General features: G+C 40.9%; 1 protein-coding gene across 11 annotated transcripts in view; it reads right to left on the reverse strand.

Moving 5' to 3' along the window:
• Positions 1-22,809, reverse strand: part of APBB2 (amyloid beta precursor protein binding family B member 2) — a 168,391-nt gene that overhangs the window by 16,745 nt on the left and 128,837 nt on the right. The window contains exon 1 of one of the 11 annotated variants that reach the window (XM_068188947.1): positions 7,981-8,238. The exons of 9 other annotated variants lie outside the window; for them this stretch is intronic. The gene's annotated coding sequence lies outside the window, so the exon portion shown is untranslated. Of the gene's footprint in view, positions 1-7,712; positions 7,836-7,980; positions 8,239-22,809 lie in introns of those variants that run through there. One more of the 11 variants, XM_068188949.1, reaches the window with a different exon arrangement.

The following is a 22,809-nucleotide window of genomic DNA, read 5'->3' on the forward strand; positions in this document are numbered from 1 at the left end:
AACAGGCATCAGCTGAATTCAGTGAGGCAGTGCAGACATATCAACAGAGGGAGGTAATAAAGCTTAAAATACCACACACAAGTCTGGGAAGTAGTATGCAGAAAGTATAAATAGACACAGAAAGTGCATGAACCTTCCTTCTTCCAAAATAACACTTTCTACAGCTGACACTGACAAAAGAAACAAGAATAATTCTTCAGGTTGTGCAAACCTTACATTGTTTAAACTCAAAGAGAAGAACGATTGTCATCAGTTTTTTAAATGCCTCTTCCAAAAGCTCATGCCTCAAGGTCGCTTGGGGTCCTCTGAAAGTTGCACCCTGAAGAAGTGACAGCCTGGGGAACAACCTTCCACGAGCACTGAACTGAAGCCAGGATGTATAAAATCACCACACACCTTCATTTCTAATACACTTCAGCAACCACTAACTTTTGGTATGACTTAACCAACATCCCTTTCCCACAGGCGAAGGCAGGCAGGAGAGGCACAGGCTTCCCTGGCCGGTGGCTGTCCTTCTGCCCCCTCCCGCAGACCTGCTCTGCCTGAAGCCCTGGAGGAAGCTCTTCCTCCTGCCCTGAAGCCCTGGAGGAAAGCTCCTTGCAGGTGCTGGCACCTACCACAGCCTGCTGCCTTCCAGGTCATGCCAGCCACCACGAAAGCCCAGCAGGGTGAGCTGCCAGGGACACGTGTGCTTCTGGAGCTTGTCCTGTGAAGAAAGCACAGTTCCCTGGGGTGTTACCACAAAGGGTTGGCTGGGCTGGGGAAGGACGTGGGCTGCTGCCTGATTCTTTGCACCTCTCCTTAAACACTGGATGTCACTCTGTGCAAGGCATAGTGTCTCTACAGGGATAATGGCCATTCTCAGAAGAGAGCTACTTAGTCCTGCTCTCCCACTCCTGCCTCTTGCATGCACCTCACAACTTCCCTTTTTTAAGAAGGGCTTAACTGTAGTGAGCATCTGAGCATGGTTCGTGCACTGTGTGCAAAAGTGTGGGACCCTACATCATCCCAGCTTGTAACTAACTCTTGGGAAAAAAAAAAAAAAAAGAAGTGCAGTGGAAAAACCATAATGTAACAAGTAATAAGGCTAGGATTAAAGACAGAGCACACTGAAGAGAAGGGGTCCAATTCCCATTAGACATCTTATGTCAGCAAGCTTGCAGCAATTGATCTGTTGCTTAGAAATGGCTTAGTGAATAGATGTGGAATAAACATAGGTTTTCTAAGGAAGGTTTTAGCTAAACATGCATGTGGTTCCCCTAAGGAATCCATCCAAAAAGGATGCGTATGCATGCAACTAGAGATATAATTTTTTCTCACGCTGAGATGAAACTTCTCCTGTCGCAATTTGTACCTGCTGTCCCTTGTAATAATCTCTATGTGGCTCCTTGTGTCAAACAGGAATTCACTGCAACAACCTCTCCATGGACATGTCAGAGCTCCATCACAGGAGGCTTCATTTGTTAGGGTGCTAGACTATTTCACTTAGGCTCCCCTTCCCATAAATGGCTGGATCAGATGTTTTTTTCATATTCCTTCTAATCTGGGCTGTTCTATGATTCTAAGAAAGCAGTCAACTTGGAAAAATTATCTATATTTACAAATGTAATGGACTTTCCCAGAAATTTTGCAACAGAAGCATGAAACTTAGCTTCATTGTAAAGAAGAATCAGATGGTGCTCTGCTCCACTCCTGTCATACACTGAACTGGGAGTTTCCCATTATCCTGTGTGGATCACCCCAGCCAAAACCCCAGTCACTCCTTTGTTTCAGCTACATGGGCTTTCTACTGGGCTTTGTAGAGTCAGCAAGCACTTCAGCTATTGCTAGCATTTTATAAAATACAGGGCTAAAATCTCAACATTGCAAATACTGGAAGTCTTTCAAACCTAAACACCGCTGATATTATATGTCAGTGCCAATATGAAAATCAGAATTGAAAAAGAAGTATCACTTTCACTTTCTGAGAAAACACAGTGTTTCTAAATAGTATGAGAAGTAAAACATACACTATTTTGCTTTGTCCATTAATCACTGACTTTATATGAAGTAGACAAACAGAGATTTCCATCTCCCAGAAAAAACATTATACTGGAGAAATTGTCCTGTAACTTAGACACAACATACTGGGGGGAGGACAGGAAAAGAAATGTCTTAGAGACACAAAACATGACCTGCTGGAGCAAACTCTGAAAGGGAGATCTGTTAATTCCCCAATTGTTATGCAAGATACAACTGGACAGAACAATCACCACTGCAGCTGCCAGCCCAGAGAAAAGAGCACTGAAGGAAATTCAGGAAGGTGAGAGAAAAACAAGCAGTTGAGCTGCTGGACTTCCTCAGGCATCCAGAAATGAGTTGGGCTCTGGCTGCCGTGGTATGCATATGAATCAGGGGAGGCTACCTCCTGTTTCTAATCAGTTAATTACAGCTTTGCAATTAACCCAACAACTTCTTATAGAGTGTCTTGTAATTCATTAATTATTTTCATACAAAGGACTATTTGCCTGTCTTCTCTTTACATTCTAGTAACTCAAATATGATTAAATAATTTACCTTTAAACTTAAATAAACAAATTTTAAAAAAACTGCCCCAAGGCTAAAAAGTAGATACGGAAAGTTTCAGTTCAAGTGGCAGATTTTATTGATTGCTCTAAGTGCCAGAAAGAGCAGCTGCAAGAGCAGCTGTACAAATGCTTCGGTGTGTGCCCTACATATCCCTTTCCAAGCTGAGTTTAAACGGGTCAAGCCAGAGCCTGCCAACAACCTGGGAAGACAATCCCCAGAAAATTGTATCAGGGCTGCTACAGAGGATTTGAGATTCATTTCTGAGGGGAAAAGGCCAAGACCAAGAAAAACAGCCCATGACCTTCCAGCCTGCAGAGGTGTGAGAAAGGACCTCCCTCCTGGAGCAAACCCTGAGAAGACACTGCCTTCCAGGGAAGGTGGTAACAGTCTCTTCCTCCCCATCACTTCTGCCAGGCTCATTTATTCCAGGTTGTTTTCTGATCAGTGCCTTTAGGGACAGAGAATTGCAGTACTGGAAGGGCACCTGCCTCTCCAATCCCTGCTTTCCTCCAGAGTCCCCAAGCCCAGGGATGCAGTGGAGGCAAGAGACTTGTAGAGCACTGTAAGTGATGGGGCACTGCTTGAGTACAAGACCATTCCTTCTTTCAGTGCCATGTTTTGTACATCAGTGACTGATGCAAACTGTATCCTGGGGGCTGGCACTGATGTGCAATGCCCACCGCACAAGTGAAAGGGTGATGGAGATTTCACTGAGAGGTGAATGAACACCCTTTGACATGATGCTCATGAGGTTTATTTGCACTTCTGCATGCAAGTTTGGGCTCACCAATCCATGGAGAGTGACAAACTGGAGTGAGCCCAGCTGTGGGCAACCAAGGCTGTAGGAGCCATGCTTGTTTAGCCTGGGGACAATGTAATGGGAGAGGATCTAATTAATGTCTCCCACTTGCTCATGGGAGGGTTTAAAAAATAGAGCAAACCCAAGTTTCTTTGCCAAGAGAGTAGGTAACCCAGAGATATATACTCTAAGAGGCTGTGCACTCTGTTCTTGGAGTAAATATCAACCTGAAGTGGCTCTGAGGTAATCCTGAACGCTGCCCAGGCTTGGGCAGGAGGCTGGTCTAGCTGACCTGTTGCAGTCCGTTCCAGGGCAACTTTTTTCCCCTGACTCTGTAACAGAAACACCTCAAAGCACAGATCTGAGATGTCTGTACTGATGGACATGGTGATGCTGGTGTTTATGCAGATGATCAACCTATGGGACTGTCTCAAGAGGGAAGAATGAAGCTGGCAGGGATGAAACAACATGAGGCTCAGCAGCTCAGGTGCCCCACACATCCAACCCTGTGGCTGGGACAGCATGAGCTGTCCTGGACTCCAAATACTCCACAGGTGTTCCTGTTGTGTCTTCTGCTTCAACAAGGGCCACTGTAAGACTACAATGGGATGGAGAGCAAATCACACCAAGACACCTGACAGGTTTTGGTTTTGTCACCTCCAAAAAGGTATTTAAGGATCAAGGTGATGTTCTCGTGCTTGGATGATGTTCTAGTGTGGCACTGCACTGCACATAAGCCTGGGAGAGTGTTAGGGGTTTAATCCCCTGTACCTGGTAGAGGTCTACAGCCCAATCATTTTTGTGACTGATGCGTTCAGCTAACTTTGTGAAGACATTGTTAACATCTCTTCATTCCTGTAGCTTCCCCTGGAGTCTGGCATGCTGCAACTTCCTCAGTTGTCTTTTTTAAGCAGATCAGAAAAAAAAAAAAAGGCTGCCAGCAGCCCTGACCATCTCTCTTCCCAAGAGATAACAACCAGTTGAAATGTCTTTGCTGTCAATTACTGTAGAGTTTTAATGGAGTAAATCATATTTAACTTGATTAAAAGTTACAGTCCATTGCATGAGTCTTTCATCTTTATTTGCAGTTACAAGTATTTGCCTGAGCACATCCTCAGAGGCACAGAAGAGGGCCTGTTCTAGTTCTCTAATTTGTAATTACAAAGACTAGTAGCACTTAATGCAACAAAATCCCTAGGTAAAATGTAGTCACACCTCAACAACACAACATGAAAAAATAAAGGAAATGTCCTTCATTTCTGTGCATTTGAAAGCCTCCTGTTGCTTAGAGAATGATTATGTCTATCACTTTTGTGTGCCATAAGAGAAATAGTTTCTTTTAATGAAAGGAAAGTAGCTGTGGTTTATAATTTTTGTAAGGGTTTGGTAGCTTTTTAGTGTTTGTGGTTTTATTTTTTTTAAATTTTGTTTTGTTTGTTTATGTGGGAGTTTTTGCCCTTTGTTTTGGCTTTTTTTTTTTTTGTTTGTTTGTTTTTTGTTTTGGTTGGGTTTTTTTTTTAAGTAGTCCTTAAGCCTTTTGTCTCCCAACAAGTATTGAAATTGGAGACTATTCCAGCAGACTGGTCTTGAGTTTCTGGGTCCCTGCCACCACCAGAATGGAGACTGAGTAGAATTACAACTAATGCTTTCTGCATGAATCCCCTGTTCATTGTGGGCCAGACTGTGCCATCAATTTTTAAGCAATTCTCCACTGGTAGCAAAGAAGAGCTCTGCTTAAAAATTGATGGCTTGATCTAGCATTCTGTTGCTAATTATATATTATGAAGCCTACTATAACCAAATCAGATTCTATTTTTAAAATAAAAAAAAAAAAATTAGGCACCCTGACAAATCCATGTTTTGTAAAGACTAAATTTTACTCCTAAAACCAGAAGAGTTTGTTTTTGAGTACAGATTTTCTGAATCAGTAAGCCCCACTTACTGGGGCTTTTGGTATTTTGTCAGGTGTGACATCTAGGACCCAAATGGTGAAAGTTTCATCATTTGATAGTTTGGTATCTGACAGCCAAGCTTGGTTCCTTGTTATTCTTAAGTCGTCTCCATAAATAAGGAACCTCAGGTCATTCTGCCATTCCTTCAGGGTTTCCCTCATCTGCACACACTCAGTGACTGAAAAACTGAGATTAAAGAGTGGGTGCACTTAGAGCCCCCTGAAGCACACGGCCACCCCAGGTGCCTCCTCCCTGATGTAAACCAGAGACATCTTCCATAATACACTGCAGATCATTTCCCAATCATGAGGACATGTTGGCTTGTTAGGGAAAACAAACACATTTCTGGAAGCACAAAAAGAATGTTGACCAGCAAGCCACCTTTCCCCCAAATCACTAGAGCACCCTTTAAGATGAATTGGTTTGATATTCCCAAGCAACCAGCAGTAGGACAAAAGGACACCATCTTAAGCTGTGCCAGGGGAGGTTTAGCTTGGGCATTTAGGAAGAAGTTCTTCACAGAAAGGGTGATTGGGCATTGGAATGGGCAGCCCAGGGAGGTGGTGGAGTCACTGTCCCTGGAAAGACTGTCACTGTTTAAGAAAAGACTGGATGTGGCACTCAGTGCCATGGTCTGGTTGACAAGGTGGTGTTGGGTCACAGCTTGGACTCTATGATCTCAGAGGTCTTTTCCAACCTAGCTGATTCTGTGTTATAAGAATTTCTGTTTCAAGTTATTAAACAATTACTAAATTAAGCCATAAAAGTATTTCCAATTTAGAAAAAAATTTAAAAAGTATAAAGAAGATTTTAATATCACATCAACATCAAAATACTACCAAAAAAAAAAAGGTTATGTTGTTTCCTTTGGCAGACACAAAAAAAAGTTCTGGGACATGCCAGTTATTTTCTAATAGGTGGAAATGAAACATAACACTTTTTACTGACTTGATATCCCTGATTTAGAACAGTTAAAGTTCAGAGCTGACCTATATTAACTTTATCAGGAGAATAAGGCTATCACAGCAAATTTAAGCTTTACAATGCAGTTGAATCAATACTAGCACTCTAATATCAACTCTAGCAGAACTTTGTTCACTGTAACAGTTTTACTTCATATCATGAAATACAGGAAACTGTGAATGATGAATCAGAAAGCCTTGCTGAATTCCCAACAGACTGCAACAATACAAGAAATACTACAGACCTTCAATACACACTTTGAATATCTAAAATACTAATTCAAATGGTTTGTTCTCCATCTGTATTACAACAGGTCTCTGTTTAAATTTTCTTCATAGAAAGAGTTTATGTATATACACCCCCTTGTTGTCAAAGGGAAAAGTAACCTGCATTTAAAAAAAGAAAAACTAAAACTTAAAAAAAAAAAACTTAAAAAATTTAAGTGGTATTACATAAGAAAACCCCACTATCTTTCCCTTTTTCTCTTTTAAATCCTTATGAAAATAAATAGGCCACTTTTTACTGAGAAATGCTCCAGGGCTAAATAATGTTCTTTTCCTCACTCACAAGTTGCTATAATTACATTAATCACAAAGCAACAGCTACAAGAACATAATTAAAGCCATAGTTTTAAAAGATGGAACAGATAATGTACTCCCCTCATAGATTCAGCTATCCTTTAAGAAAGCAAAAATTACTGCACAGAACAGGGAGAGCAATGAGATTCCATAACATGCAAGAAACCTAACAGAAGAGTGAAGCTGCTGAGTTTAAAGAAAAAGATAAATGTGTTTGTCTCCCTTCCCTCCCCATGCACCCAGCATAATAAGGATTCAAAGCTATATATCAATTAACAAATCAATGAAATTTCTCCTGCTGCAATTTCTTATAAATTCAGATAGGATTAAGCAAGCACAGAGACCTCAAGGCAATAGATTACGTTTAATCATGAAGTTTCCTCTTCTGTCAAAAGAGCTGCTAACCATTTCACTTCAACTAAATATATCTAACATGCATGTATACCCACATATAGTGCAATACTTTTGCCATTAAACATGTTCATGTCTTTTGAAGATTTACACAGATTGTCTAGCTAGAAGTTAGCTGGGAATTAGGCATAAATAATTATACAGGTGGTATATGTTGAGAGAGAAAACACACAGAGCTTTCTTCACTTTAGCTGTTCTTAACTACATCATCTTTTCATACATTAACATGGCATTACCAGGAAAAACAAATTTTGACCAGCCTCTACAGAATCAGGCTGGTCAGTATGCAGTCAGTCACCACAGTCAGTTTAGGAACACGTAATTGTGAGCTGAACACAGTCCCACAGACCTATTAATCATAGGGATCCATAGTTAGCTTACTGCTCAAAGGAGCAACATCTGAAGGGATAAAGGAGAGGGAGAACAGCATCAAATACTTACCGCTCTGCACACAGCCCAGCATTTCTGCTACACTGCTCTCCTGAAGGTTGTTGAGTGTCAGCTCTTGGAGAAAAGAAATCTGACTTGCCTTTGTCACACTCGGAGCTGTAATTTGCCTTGCAGGCATCCACACAGTAGCTTTAGACTAATAGACCATAGCTTCGAAAATACAGCTCGAGACAAAGGCTACACTAATGCAAAACTGTTGTCTGGGGCTGGAAGGGGGAAGGGCTGAGGTTTTTTCCTTGTCACTTTTTAAGTTTCTTACCTTTTTGTTGCAGCTAACAGGAATTACATGCCAAGCACGTCATCCGAAACACCCAAGTCACTCCCCATCTCCGCTAGTGTATCTAGGCACCCGACGGTGCCTGTGCACTTGATGCAGCCGCGTACTCGCACTTCAACAACGGGGGCCAAATACCCCTGAGAACAGCAGCTCATTCATTTTGCATCGAATTGAAGCACATCATGCCAGCTCCCACTCTCCCCACGGGCTGTGCATGCTCGTGTGTGCCGGGTCCAGCTGTGAGTGAGTGGGTGCTTCTCCCTGGAAGGCCGGCTCCATCAGGGGTGTGTCCTTCCCTCCCTTCCCACCCTTCTGGCTCCCTGCGCTCTGACCCGCAGCTGAGGTCTCTCTCCTCGCTGCTATGCGATGTGTTTCTAGCCAGTAAACTTCAAAGATTAATCTTTTGTGACAAAGATCTTTTTCTTTTGGGGAAAGCTGAAGTGCTCAGGGTGTCTTGCCCCTCTCAATTTTCCAAGACCTCTGCAAAGCATTCACAACGTAGCTGTGTACTGAATGCAACTGAGAAAGAAAGTCTCCTTAAAAAGGCAACAAAGATTTACAGCTAAATCCAAAAATTCAGACACAAGTAACAACTACCTTTACGTCAATGAAATTACATCTGATTATGCTAGAAGTGAGATTTATCCTTGAGCTGTAAAAACAAACACTCCAAATAATTTGATTTTCCAGAACATGCACATGCAGTAATAGTAAATCCAATTTAGAGGTGCTGCTTGCACTCAAAGTTCCTGGAGCACTAGTTTTTATCAAAAATCCCCATCAAATGTGCTCAATCAGCAACAAAGAGCTGCTTCTGGCAGGGACTGCACTTAAAATGTGTCAGGGCTTAAACCCCATTCCAGGTTATTCAGCTTTCACAGCTACCTGCAGCATTGCACATCACTTCCCCTCGTGCAGGGGGAAGACTGGGGCAAGGCAAACTCTGACCAAGGAACAACCCCAAGTTTGCAAGGACATGGGTCACTACCCTGCAAATCACTCTTCTCCATCCAGGGGAATTTCTCCTTCTAACGTGCCAGCAGAGCTGTCTGTGGGATCACACCTGTCGTCTCCCAGGAAAATGAGCCAACACAAAAATGCCCACCAACAACTCTCTAAATTATCTGAGTCCACTGTGAATGAAAGTAGTGCAAGGAACTTGACCATGGATATTTCCACCAGCAGAGCTGAGAGGGTGAAAAGCAGTTAAGGACAATTTTCTGGCAATCACTTCTTTCAGCCACACAGATGCATTAGGAGCAGGATGTTTTTTTCACCACCTAAATATACCCTGTGAGTCTAGTGGCATGGATTCCTTCCTTCCTTTCCTCCAGCTTATCATCAACAAGGTTTGGCAGGACCAGTTATGCTCAAGCAACAACCTGTGCCATCCAAAAAGCTTTCTACTGATTTCCAGGGAGTAACAGGAGGGAATTTAATAAACAAATCTGTCGATGCTGCCCAAGATAAAACAGCTCCAGCTCCTCCTTGGATGTGCTGAATGCCCAGTGCTAAGAAGAATTCAAAGCCATGTAATAATTTTTGCACTGTCCAAGTAACTTCTCAAAAGTCTTGACACAAATGTGGAATTCACTTGTGGGGAAAGAAAGGGGCATTTTATGGACAAAGAAAGTGGCATCTGAAACTGATTAATGGGGAAAATATAAACACATTACATTTGTAATCTAGGTTGCAATATGCATTCCATGTAATTTCTTTACATTTGAAGATCAGGACACAATTAATTTGATAACTATTAACTATTACAACAACCCTCTTCATTACTGTTGTCCTCTTTTAGTCTTGGTAAGGAGAATACAAGAGGGTATGGTAGCCTTCCAGCTGGCCAAACAACAGCACTCATGAGAACAATGTCAGACTTCTACTTGGAAGGCTTCTAAGGAGAGAAGCCAGATTTTGCCATTTTAATATGCTGGAAGAGTTTGTGGGAGAGAACTGCTCTTCTCTGATTATCTTTCAGTCCGAAGAGAGAAAAAGAGATTCAGCAAAACTTTATAAACCTGTGAAAAAAAAAGTATAAAAAAACCTAAATCTCAGTTTTCAAGTTATTAGTTGGCTTTTCAAAAAGTGAACTGGGATTAAATTCTAATCCTGTGTTGGTTTTGATATTTTGTTAGATGCCACACACACTGCCTGTGCACCTGTCAGTAATGATATGGCCAGATATAAGTATGTTTCAAGGAATAACTTGCCCTGGTTTCAGCATTTCATATTCCCTTGCCTCACACCCTCTGCTCCTCCAAGTTTGTTACTTCTAGTTGATACATATGAAAAGGACAACAGATTTACCTCTGCCACCAGACATAGGAAAATCTCCTAGGGCTTGACCAGCAGGCAGTTTCTGAAAATGAAAAACAATCTGAGCCAAATCTCTTCCCATTTGTGCACAAACAATTTGCTTAATAACTACAACTGTGTTGCTGTGGCAAAACTTAGCTTTACGAATTCTCAATCACACCCAAAAATGTGAATTCAAACATGAATTAAAAATTTTAGTTATAGGCTTCAGGGTAATGGTAGTGGCATCTGGTTTCTAAATTCTCCCAGTTTATTTGGACAAGTTTTATTCTGAAAATGAAAGGTGAAGCTCACACAGAAGTCTTCTTTCATGAACTGTATTGTAAAGAATAATCATCAATAAGCTTTGAGACCAGTCCTGGAAGTCACAGAACTCCCCACCGGCTGCCAAGTTTGGCTGACAAGCTCTCCCCTAGCAACAACTGCTACCAAAAACACAGTGAAAAAATTTCCAGCACAAACACCACACTGAGTCCCATTTCCCACTGCCAGCCAGGCACTGTGAACTTACAGCCAAATCCCTCTGCAGGAAGGATCTTCGTACTGCAATTTACCTGCAGGCTGCAAAACAAATAAGCCTACAGCAAGTAATGGGTCAAATTTACACTGACAAAAACATCACCAGCAGCCAGCCCTGGCAAGGTCAAAACAGCCCACGAGAGCTCTCGGCTCATGAAGAGCTGACAAATTCAACTCCTGCAGTGCCAGAAGTGCCAAATCAAGGTCGAAGGGGTGTTTCGGGGCATGCCTGGTGTATGAATGACACCTGTGTTGTTCTAGGCTCTCCCAGCTATCCTGTGCTGCCCTCTCACGGGTCCACAGCTGGGGTCTGTTTCCCAGGCTGCTGTGTTCTGCACTGGGGATGATGTTCAGCCAAGTTCATAGTGAGGGAATGGGTATTTAAAGAATCTGGGCACATCTCCATGCACTTGGTAGCAATGATGTGCCCAAATCTCTGGTTAAACTGCCAGTGAACAGCAGGGCACCTGAGTAAATGAAATTAGCTTCTCCTCTAGACACAGGTGGGATCATGTTCTCCCTAAACTGATCAAATATTCCCATTGCATGGCTAGAATCTGTATCTCAGAGTGAAATACCAAGTGTCCCATCACACACAGCCCATGTAATTCTAGCAGAGCTACAGATGGGCTGAAGAAACAAAAACACTATCAGCATCCGAGATCTTCATGCTCATCCTGAGCATGTGGCAAGGACTGGATCCAAGGGTTTCACATACACAAAATTTTGAGAAAAAAAGAAAATAAGTTTATGAGTATGCAACTTGGATTCAGGTTGCAGTTTGCTTCAGTATGAGCAAAAGGAAAATTCTATTATAGCAACATATTCATACTGTGAGGCCAAGAGTGTATTTTAGTCAGTCCTAGCAGCTGCACTCACACTGCTGGCTCACAGCTGTACCCCTGCAGTCCTACACTTGAGGTAAAAGCTGAAGCAGGTTTGCATCCCAGCTCATGCTACTGCAGCACTCAAAAGCTCCACTTCTGCCCCACAGGAAGAGAAACAAATGCTTCCCAAACTAGCCCTGCCTTTTGCTATTTTGAAGCATCTGTCCTATCCCTGACACAAAACATTTTGGCACTTCCAGGAAACAAAAAAAATGTCCCTTTTGCAAACCTCAGAGCACCACAATATTCTTTAGTCTTTAACAACCTAGAAATTTAAAACCTCCCCTCAGTGTGATCATCAGCTTCCATCACAAATCATCGCACAGTAACAGCAGTGCCAATCTTCTAATTTATCTGAAATTTCCTGTCATTTTCAAGAAGTGGAGAGAAGGTGAGAGGAAAGTGAGGAAACATATTTCAGAAGGTTGAAATCTTGGATTCAGGCAGGTATATGTGAATCTCCATACACATCACAAAATGAGTTTCCAAAATCCATGGATGGATGAAGAAAATCTGAAATACTACCTTGAATCCTAAACATTGCAAAGTGACAAAATGAATACAGCATTTGTGAATGCCTGAGTTGGCAAAACTCCAGAAGAGCTTTGTTTGTCTTTTTTACATTAAGGCCCCTGAAGCCATGTATGCACTCCATTAAATGAACAGAGGGCAAGAACAATTGCTCAGTTTGCTTTTCTAATCTATCTCATTATGTTCCTGATGGTGGTGGAGCAAAAGCAGAGATGAAAAGCTATTAATAATAAATTAATTAAATAAATACACACAAGTGTCCTCCAAATAGAAAAAAAAAATTTGAATATTTCTTAGTAATTTATTTTCTCTTGGTGTGGGAACTATCAATCTTAAACACATATCTACATTGTTGAAGATATGTATATTAAGTTTCTTTAGGTTCTTCAGACATTGCAAAAAAGGAACAGGCAGAAAAATAAACTTCTTAATTGATGACGAAGGACTGATGAAACACAACTGCAAAGCAAATGCTGTTCAATTTACCCTTAGCAAACTGAACTACACCTGTGATAGCTTTCCAAAGGAAGGACCTTCACTGCTTTAAGACTGTCTGCCATAAGGACCCAGGCAGGCTCTTCCAATCTGAGCTACTAAAAAATTTGTAAGTAATCTACAGTACCTCTTTCTGCATCTTGTTGGCAAATACGGCATCATTACAAACACTGCTGTGCCAGTAGGAGGTATCCCAGAACACAGGCAAGCTGACGTTCACAGGGTCTTGTCTGAAATGGAAAAACTCACTCCACTGGTGTTAAACACAGAATCAGGAGAATACTATGTCAAATATTGAAGACGGCCACCTAGCAGACCTTTAACTCTTTCATACTCGTTTAAAAATCATAGTAGGGTCCTGACTTTCCCCCCTGCTATTTTTTGCTTGTATGAGAACCTTAGTCCTGCTAAAGAAATAACATTTACAGAATCCTGATGGCCCCAGAGGTACTACATTGATTTTGCTGAGCAATACTCAGGTCTTCGAGGTCCACCTCTGTAAGTTATGGACTAACTCAACTCATGGTGAAGCTAATAGGAAACTTCCCATCAATTATAAGGGGAATTTGGTCCAACTCAGGGCACAAGTGTACACCCAGCCAACTTGGAAATTAATCAAGGTGGGGAGAGGGGAACTTCAAGCAATAAAATATTGAAGTTTTAGAGATAATTAAGTTTTATGTTAATGCAACAATTCAGAATGGAAATTGAAAGCATTTTTATAGGATTAAGATGAACAGCATTTGTGTGAAGATGACTGTCATCAGAAGGGGTATAATGCACATGGATTTTTCAATGTCACTAGGTACAATTTTTTTTAAAAAGATACAGATGTTAATGTAACAATTTCTGAATTGACAACCAAGTCAGTAAATAAATCCCTAAACATTTAAGACATTTGAATTATCTGTTGACAAAACTATTTTCCTTTGCTCAAATTAGTGTTTAAATTTCTGCTAATCAATCTGCACATATCAAAGAGCCTTCAGCAGGTAATCTACCTCCATTGCCAGAGGCCAAATTGTGCTGAATACCCCTAACAAACAAAGGCCCTTTTCCCTGCTGGAGCCAGTGTTAGGAAAGAAGCCACCATACTATTCTCAGAATTAAAATACTGAAGTGAAAATGCTTTCTAAATACATGGAATGGCTAAGACAGTATATGCTATGGTTTACATAAAAATGCACTGCATATAAATATTTGAATTGCAATCATCTAGCAGCAAATGTGAAAAAGCATCCAGAGGTAGATGTGACACTTAAATAATTGAAGAGCTAAATTGAAAGCAAGAGAATCCTCTTAGAGGCACATTTCAAATTATTATATAAGTGCAGGTAGTAGAATTTGTGAGTGTGCATAGAGAGACACAGGTCAAAGCCTGTACCTCATTTTACTATTGCATCTAGCAAATGCCAGAAGACATTCAGTGGTAGAGATGTCACAAATCCTCTTGATATCAGGAAAACATTCATGCAAACATCAAAAGTGTTTTTATGTAGGTGGATATAAATATTTACACAGTAAAGGTGTATATAGAAACATCCTACTCTCTCTCTAACCCACCAGTACAATACTGGCATAAGATGTCTGGGCAGGAAGAAGAGTGACACAGGTCACTTTCTCTATGTACTTTTGCTTTTTAATTTGCTACATTAGAAAGTTGTGAATCTCCCATATTTTATTAACTAGCAGAACTGTGAGATAATTGAATTAAATACTTTCTGCTGCACAAATATTTTCCCTCTCAATTATTTTTCTGAAATTATTTGCCCAGTAACCATTTTTACGTAGTCAAAGTTTTGCTTACAATAGAAAACAATAAGCAATTACATGTCTTGCAAAAGGCTGACAATTTCAAGTGAACAGAAGAGTGTTTTACTGCTCATACAAATGTACTACAATCAAAGTTGCAGAGAGTTTTATGAACTTTTAGACAGCAAGGTGTTAGTAAGTAGTCTTGGCACAATTTTTCGTAAAACATTGCTCTTTTCTTCAATGGCCTACGCTTTCTTTGGCTTTTCTCCTCAAAAGGATTTTTATATGTCCACCTTAGTACTAACTGAACAGCTTCAATATACAGTAGACTAACAAAGTGAAATCACTAGTGGACTAATTTGGTTTCCTCTCATCTGCTACAGAGACTTTAGACTAGAAAAGGTCTTAAGATGAGAACGAAAGAATACAAAAAATTTGCTATTGATTCTTTTTTGGTTTGCTATGTTTTTAAGAAAAGTGTAATTTAATTATTTGACAGCCATTTCTTCCATAGATGGCTCCCTGTATACACAGTCCCTATGTTGATATAGCCTCTGAGAGATGTGTAATTAAGAGTAACTTCAGCACTGCTGAAGATAAAGGGGGTGAATGAAAGGCAGGCACCTTCTATTGACTCCAACTGGTTTGGGAAGGAAGTTGGTGTTTTTTGTTTGCACAGCCTCCTTGGAGAGGAATCAACAGAAGGAGTATGCACCCAAGTGATGACCACACATTGTAAATAAGGTAAGTTTAAACCATCTTTGACTGTGAGGTAAGATCAAAGCTTCTAACTGGGTGTTGAAATCTAGGAGGGTTGTAGAGAGTCTGGGAGGAAGATGGATGTTTTCTGTTGACAGGTACAGAGCTGGACAGCAGCTACTTTCTGCATCACTTGCATCACTGTTTTGCCATGGAGTTGAAGCAGCATTTACTTACAGAAATCCAGCCTCGACACAGCATCTGTTTAATTAACATGCAGAGAAAAGAACAGTAGAAGAACTCATCAGATTCCCACCCAAAATGGCAGTCAGTAGTTCTCCTGAGCCACAGACACTTTTACAGGTAGCTCAGCTGTTCTCAAGGGACCTCTGTGATAGCAACTTATATCCATGGATTACTCTAGCTGTATTCTGAAGTGTTTGAGTTTAATAGCTGAAATAACAGGGAATGTGTGGAGATTTTCCAGCACAAATTTGTATAAAGGCTTTAAGCCAGGGACTCAGTCAATATGTCATCTTATTAATTGACACAGCCTGACTATATCACAGTGCTTACTTGTAGCCCACGTCTAGATATATCATTTGTCTTAACTGAAACTTTTTCAGTTGAATAATTTCAAGTGCTATTTAAAAAGGTTCAGATTGGAGATCAGGAGGAATTTGTTCCCACAAAGAGTGACTAGACATTGGAATGGACTGCCCAGGGAAGTGGTGGGGTAACCATCCCTGGAGGTGTTCAAGACAGGACATGGCACTTGGTGCCACAGTCTAGCTGACAGGGTGGTGATTGCTCTAAGGTTGGACTCAATGATCTCAGAGAACTTTTCCAACCTAATTGATTCTGTGTTTCTATGTAATAATTTTTCATCTCATTAGTGAGATAACTCAGAAAGGATGGAGGGATGCTCCCCAGTTGAAGCCGCCAACAACAGAAAACCACTGGTGCAAAACTACAGGTGTTTCAAATTATGTAATATTTCAAGTTAATGCCAGCCTATTTCAATGCATCTACAGTCCACTGTGTCTTTCAAGTTAAAACCCAAAGCTAAAATAAACCAGTTTAATGAATCAAAGAATGAATGCACACATGCAGATTTTGCACCCACTTGACCATGTTTGCTTTAAAACATATTAATTGTGTAAGCTTGACTGGATTCCCCCTTTCACAGCTGTATTGTTTAATTACTCCCTCCTGGAACACACTGTACCTCCAAACAATAATGCCAGAACTTATGGATATAAATGAGAGGTTTTGCATAAATAACTACCTAAACTATTTCTTAGTGAGAAGAGAAAATGCTACCAAAACATACAGAAAAGGGTCTTCAAATGCAGCTGGCTTAGGGAAGAAGAAAAAAGAAAACTGCAAAAACCCAGCTAAGAAGAGAGGTCAGAAAAGCCAGTAAAATCCTTTTTCTCCAGTGTAATCCTTCACCTATGCCCTATTTATGTGATTCCTCACAGTCTGTTTTGTCCTTATTCCAAGGTTACAGGGACCGAAGGGAATAGGTGATATTGATTAATGGTGTTTCAGAGATTGAAGAGCTCAGCTGAAATTACACATTCTTTGAGAGGTGTAATCTTTTCAGAAGAGCAGGTGCAAACACCATTTCAGTTTTAATTTATTTTCTGCTTTTCTTGACCATGTCGCTAATGCGGAAAAGAAAGTTTATTATTCATTATCTTGTGCACTTTGATAAGCTTCTCTCATAGAATTGCAAAAAGACTCAGACAGGGCACATTCAATCATCACCTCAGAGGGAAGGCAATCCAAAAAAAGTTAAACACCTTCCTGAATGATGCATCTAGAAACCACTAAATCTGAATTTAGACGCTTGATTGTCAAAGACACTGAATGGGCAGAGATCCTACTGAGGTCAGTGGACAGCACAGGTGTTAAACACCTCTGAAACCCTGACATTTTTGTTAACCTTGGAAAAAGCAAGACAGCATACTATTTTTAATTCCCCATATTCTGAGGAATTTGAGCCATAACTTTACATCACATCGTCCTCATTTGCCACAGATTTGTCCCATTTTTCTCTTATATCACCCCAGAAGTTTTATCTTGTCCTAACAGCTCCTGAGATAACAGAGCTCAGATAATTCATATTGTTATCAGGACTCTCTTCTCTTTCAGCCTTAGAGGATTACATCCATCTGACCTGGGGCATCTATTCATTCAGTTGTCTGCTCTCCCCTTCTGAGGCAGCTTGAGTCTCATCTTTGGTGCATCCATTGTTCTACTTTCTCTAAAGCTCTGTCTGCCTTTCTCCCCTTTCTGAATCTCAGCTTCATTTTATTCCCACGTCTAGGCAGCTGAAAAACAGCAGCAGTTCAGAGCAGCAGGGCAATGGACATCCCCACCTGATAAAATGGACATTATTAAGGCAGAGGAAGGAAAACAATGCATTCACATCATCCAGTCAGTCAGAGTGTCTGTGGTCAGAAAACCTTAATATCAGAGAATGTGCCTCTCCCATCGCTTAAGAACCAAAAGCAACCAGGCTCCCTCCTCTGCCTGTCAGGAAAACACAAAACAGTGCATCGAAAACAAACCTGCTCCGTGTGGTGACAAAGCCAGTGGATGAATAGACACATGCTATGTGTCTATGCCCGCCCCATCCAGTTCCATATTCAGACCCATCAAAGATGTCTCCTGAATTCACCAGCAGCCCTCCTTGCCAGCTGACCACAGAATATTTCAGCTGGATATACTGCTGCTGTATGAAGTCACCAGGAGAGAAGAAATTGTGATCTTTCAGGCAGTTTAAGTCCTTTAGATTTTTTAAAATTTGAGGCGGGCTTTGGACTGGTGAAAGAGCAATGAAGATAAAGGAGGACTGAGGGAAATGTGCTAACAGAATCTCATTTACAAAACTGATGAGCCATTGCCTTTTCTCTCTTCCTTGTTAGTGAGCTGCTCAGAAAGCAAAGGGCATGCACCAGCAGTCCAGGAGGAGAGACAAAACCCAACCTGAGGAATGATTAATGTACAGTCATGCTGCTCACAAGTGAGAAGAGCAGCCCTTTTACAGCCTCAGTGGGCTGAGGCTGTAAACACACTTTTAACGACGAGGAGAAAAACATGGCATGCATGGCTTGCTAAGAAGCAAACACAGCACTGACAATTATTCACTGATACACCTATGACACCTCCATGTGACAATGACCTTAGTGATCTTGAAATCAAACTATTTATGCAACTGCAAGGATCGTTCTTATTTACAAATAATACTAAATGAATCATCATGACTGTTTTCAGTAGAGCAGGAAAGCGAGACTGAACAAAACACAGTGGTTTTTGACTTTGAAAAATCACAAGGTATCACCTAAGAAACCAAATCTGCCAAAGGGTTGCACGTGTGCAGGATGTTACTTTCCTTTAATGACCATATATACATATCAAATATAGGAGCTCAGTGTACACATACATGCATACCCACCAATTTTTGGGAATCTGCTTTGGTTCATGGTTTTATGAAGGCACTCTAGGCCTTTTAAAATCAAACATATTTTACTGACTGATCAATTGAAAACAAGGGATGAAACACAATATCACTACACAAACCAAGTTAACCAAATGAGGAAGCATTTGTTTACCCCAGGGTTGTTAAATAAGAAACTCCAGAGGTCAGGATAATAGCGTAACCTATGGAGAGAGTGATTACAGTCTCCTGGAAGATGCTTCTGCCTGAGGTGAGATAGCAGGCACATCCTCAGATTAAACTTTCATCAGCATATCTCTGTATTTCATCAATCTTTCATTATGGCAGAGCTTAGAAAATCATCTGCTCATGTGTCATTAGAAAATCTCTTCATCTTCCAAAGCAGAAACTACCCAAATAAATTAGTACAAGCAAAAGAGTTAAAAGGAGGGCATGCAGACCATTTTGGGGTTCAAATAGATCAAAATACAGGGAAATATACATTTCTAAAGTATTTTAAAATTGAAATACTACCTTTCACAAAAAATCCAATATGTTTTATTATACAGGTTTTTGGACTAGAAGATGTAACTAATTAATGAAATTCACGTGCAACAACTTCTGGAAGAATTTCCCACCATAAACTGGGATTTCATCAACTTCATGAACACTTAATCCACCTAAGCAGCAATGTGATCCCTAGCTTTTTTTCTGGTGATGGCAAACCCATAATCAGGGAAAGCTGCTTTTGCAGTCAGTGAATGGTTTTGGTATTTCTCACCTTAGCAGCAACAGGTGATTTTACCATGATGAATGCAAGGACTGTGGGCTTGCACGTATACATGAAAAGAGTTGCGGTGCAGTTTCCAGCGCAACAATATGGTTTTCTCAGCTTCTGTCCTCCTTTTGTTTTGCCTCAATATGTTTTCTCTTGTGTGTTCTTCAGCAAATGCTACATCTTTTATGCTACCTCTCAAAGCATGCTTCCTACACTGAACATCTCTATGCCCAAAACATATTGTACATCTGATTATGCACTCATAAGTTTGTTCTTTCTGCTTGTCACTTTGATCTTCTGCTATTTAACATCACATGCAGTCTGAATTTACTTACAAGTAATAGTTACACTGCTTCTCCTACAATCTTATTTTTTAAAATGTGTCAATAAAACATTAAACAAATTAAATTTCAAAAAAGTGGGCTCCAGTTCTGAAAGTCATTCTGGACACAAAATTTCTGTAAAAGCACCTATCAAAATTCTTACAAATGCCTACGAATAAGAAGTTCTGAAATAAAATTTCTTATGGTGAAAAAAACTCAAATTCCAATAAAAGTGGCTAAGAATATTAGTGTGCTAGCAAATGAAATATTAAAGCTTGTTTTGACTTTAAGTTTAATACCTGAACACAGTTCATATTAAAATTTAATAAACTATTTCTTGCTGTTCCTTACAGCAACTGGTCAAGAAATGTCATGCTCTCTAGGAACAAGAAATGTTCACTTTGAACAGAGAAAGGCCTACTCCCACTACTGACAAGGAACATGAGAAAAAATTAGTTTATTTCCTCTGCCAGTTTCTCTGTATTGTCAGTGTCACATACAAAACTTCCTTTCAGGAAAACAGTTGAGAAAGTGGCTACCTTTTGTGACTAAAAGGAAGAACTGGGTTTGAGGGGTTCTTATTGTTTGTATTTTTAGAATTGGACCTGTACTTCTCCCACATATTCCGTATCTAAACATTTTTTCTTACTAGAGACATAAGTTTCTGCAGGAATCTTAGCAGAGCTGGAAATCATCTTTGGCCCCCAGCTATGGCATGAAGAAGGGCAGGAGCGGGATCAGCGATTTCCCGTGTCTTGCACGTAGCTTTCGGTAAATGTTGTGGGGCACCACAGCAGGTCCGAGCAGACAGGGTGACCTGTGCACACACAACCTTTCCCAACTCCTGCCTATTGGTAGGGCTTTTGTTCGTCCAGGAGGGTCTGCTACTGCCTCCCACCCCCAGACACATTTCACCAAAAGCACAAAATGTTGTTGGTGCCACATGATTGCAAAAGGTACATTTCTCTTAAATGTTTCCTACAAAACATCCATGACCAGTTCTGCCTTTAGGAAAAGCAGGTAGCCAGCCTGAAGAAATATGATTCATTATCTTATTTTATAAAGAACATAATGGAATGATTTTGTTTCACAAAGGAATGTAAGTATTTGGGAAAAGAATTGTAAATGCTTAAAAAAATTAATGAAATTCAAAGCTGGCATCCTTTACTCTGTAAAGCTCCATCACATTTAGGTGCCCCTTAAAATGCTTTATTTATTTTCTGACAGAAGCAAGGTACTACAAAAACAGACTTGAAGGGAAATGTGTAATGCATCAATTTTCAATGCAAAAAAAGAACTCCAATGGTTTATTCTTTAAGAGTTAAAACCTTTTTACTTCCCAGAATTTCAAACTGGATTTGTCCCTTTCAGATCTCTCAAAAAATGTGTACCAATGGAAGTGAAAGCCAGTTAACCCATGCCCAATCAACTATCAGTCATTTCTAAGAGTAAAAAAATTAGAAACCTTTAGTCACCTAAAAATTAGTCACCTTCCTTTTAGAAATTTAGCCACTGGTGATCAGAAACTTTGAGGCAGATAAAACAAGTTTCAGAAAATCTTTTACTGGTAAAGATTTTTCATGTTTGAAATTACATTTCCTATCAGAAGTTAGAGACAAAAACCCCAGTCCCCTACTATTGCAAATATCTTGACAATCACAGAAGGGCTTGGGTTGGAAAGGACCTCAAAGATCATCTATCTCCAACTCCCTTGCCTTAGGCAGGAACACCTTTCACTAGACCACGTTGCTTAGAGCTCCATCCAACCTGGCCTTGAACCTTTCCAGGGATGGGGCGCCCACAGCTTCTCCTGGCAACCTGTTCCAGTGCCTCACCATCCTCACAGTAAAGAGTTTCTTTCTGAGATGTAATCTAAACCTACTTATTTTCAGTTTGAAACCATTCTCCCTTGTTCTGTCACTACATGCCCTTGTCAATTGTCTCACCCCATCTTTCCTGTAAGTCCCCTTTCAGGTACTGAAGAATCACAATTAGGTCACCCTGAATCCTTTTCTTTTCCAGGCTGAACAATCTCAGTTCTCTCAGCCTTCCCTCATAGGAGGTGCTTCATTCCTCCAATCAACTTGGTGGCCCTCCTCCAACAGGTCTGTGTCCTTCCTGTGCTGGGACCCCAGAGGTGCCCGCAGCACTGCAGGTGGGGTCTCACCAGAGCAGAGCAGAGGAACAGAATCCCCTCCCTCCCCTGCTGCCCACAGGGCTCTGGATTCAGCCCAGGACAAGTTTGGCTCTCTGGGCTGAGTGCCCATGGCTGGGTCATGTCCAGCCTCTCACCCACAGCACTACCAAATCCTCCTTGGCAGGGCTGCTCTGGATCTGTTCATCCCCCAGCCCCTGTTGGTACTGACCCAGATGCAGCACCCTGTATTTGGTCTTGTTAAATCTCATGAGATTTCCATGTCCTCTCTTCCCAAGCCTGTCCAGGTCCCTCTGGATGGCATCTCGTCCTTTCAAAGTGTCAACTGCACCACTCAGCTTGGTGTCATCAGCAAATTTGCTGAGGGTGTATTTGATCCCTTCATCTATGTCCTTAATGAAGATACTAAGTAACACTGGCCCTAGTGCAGATCCCTGAAGGGCACCACTTATCACTGATGTCCCCTGGGACTCTGAGCCATTGACCACTAAACTCTGGATCCAACTATCCAACCACTTTCATATCCATCCAACAGCCCACTCATCAAATCCACCTCTCTCCAATTTAGAAAGAAGAATGTAGTGGGAGACTGTGTCAAAGGCCTTTCACATAAATGACATCAGCAACCCTTCCCTTGTCCATCACAGCCAGTATAGGTCACGCAGGACTTACCTGACCATTATGAAACATGGACACAAAAAGCAGAAGCTTGCTAGTGTTACTCAATCCTTACTATCCGTGCGTCAGGATGGGTACTGTGCTAAGATCCTGGACTTTCTCAGTGTGAATGGCAATGTTTTCACTACATCAAAATGCCCAATCAGACTGGGAGACTGCTCACTGTCCTTCTCCAAATAAGTAACACTTTCGCAACCCTGTTTCCACAGCAATGTTACATGACA

The sequence above is a fragment of the Anomalospiza imberbis genome, chromosome 4 (assembly GCF_031753505.1).
Source record: "Anomalospiza imberbis isolate Cuckoo-Finch-1a 21T00152 chromosome 4, ASM3175350v1, whole genome shotgun sequence".
Classification (NCBI taxonomy): domain Eukaryota; kingdom Metazoa; phylum Chordata; class Aves; order Passeriformes; family Viduidae; genus Anomalospiza; species Anomalospiza imberbis.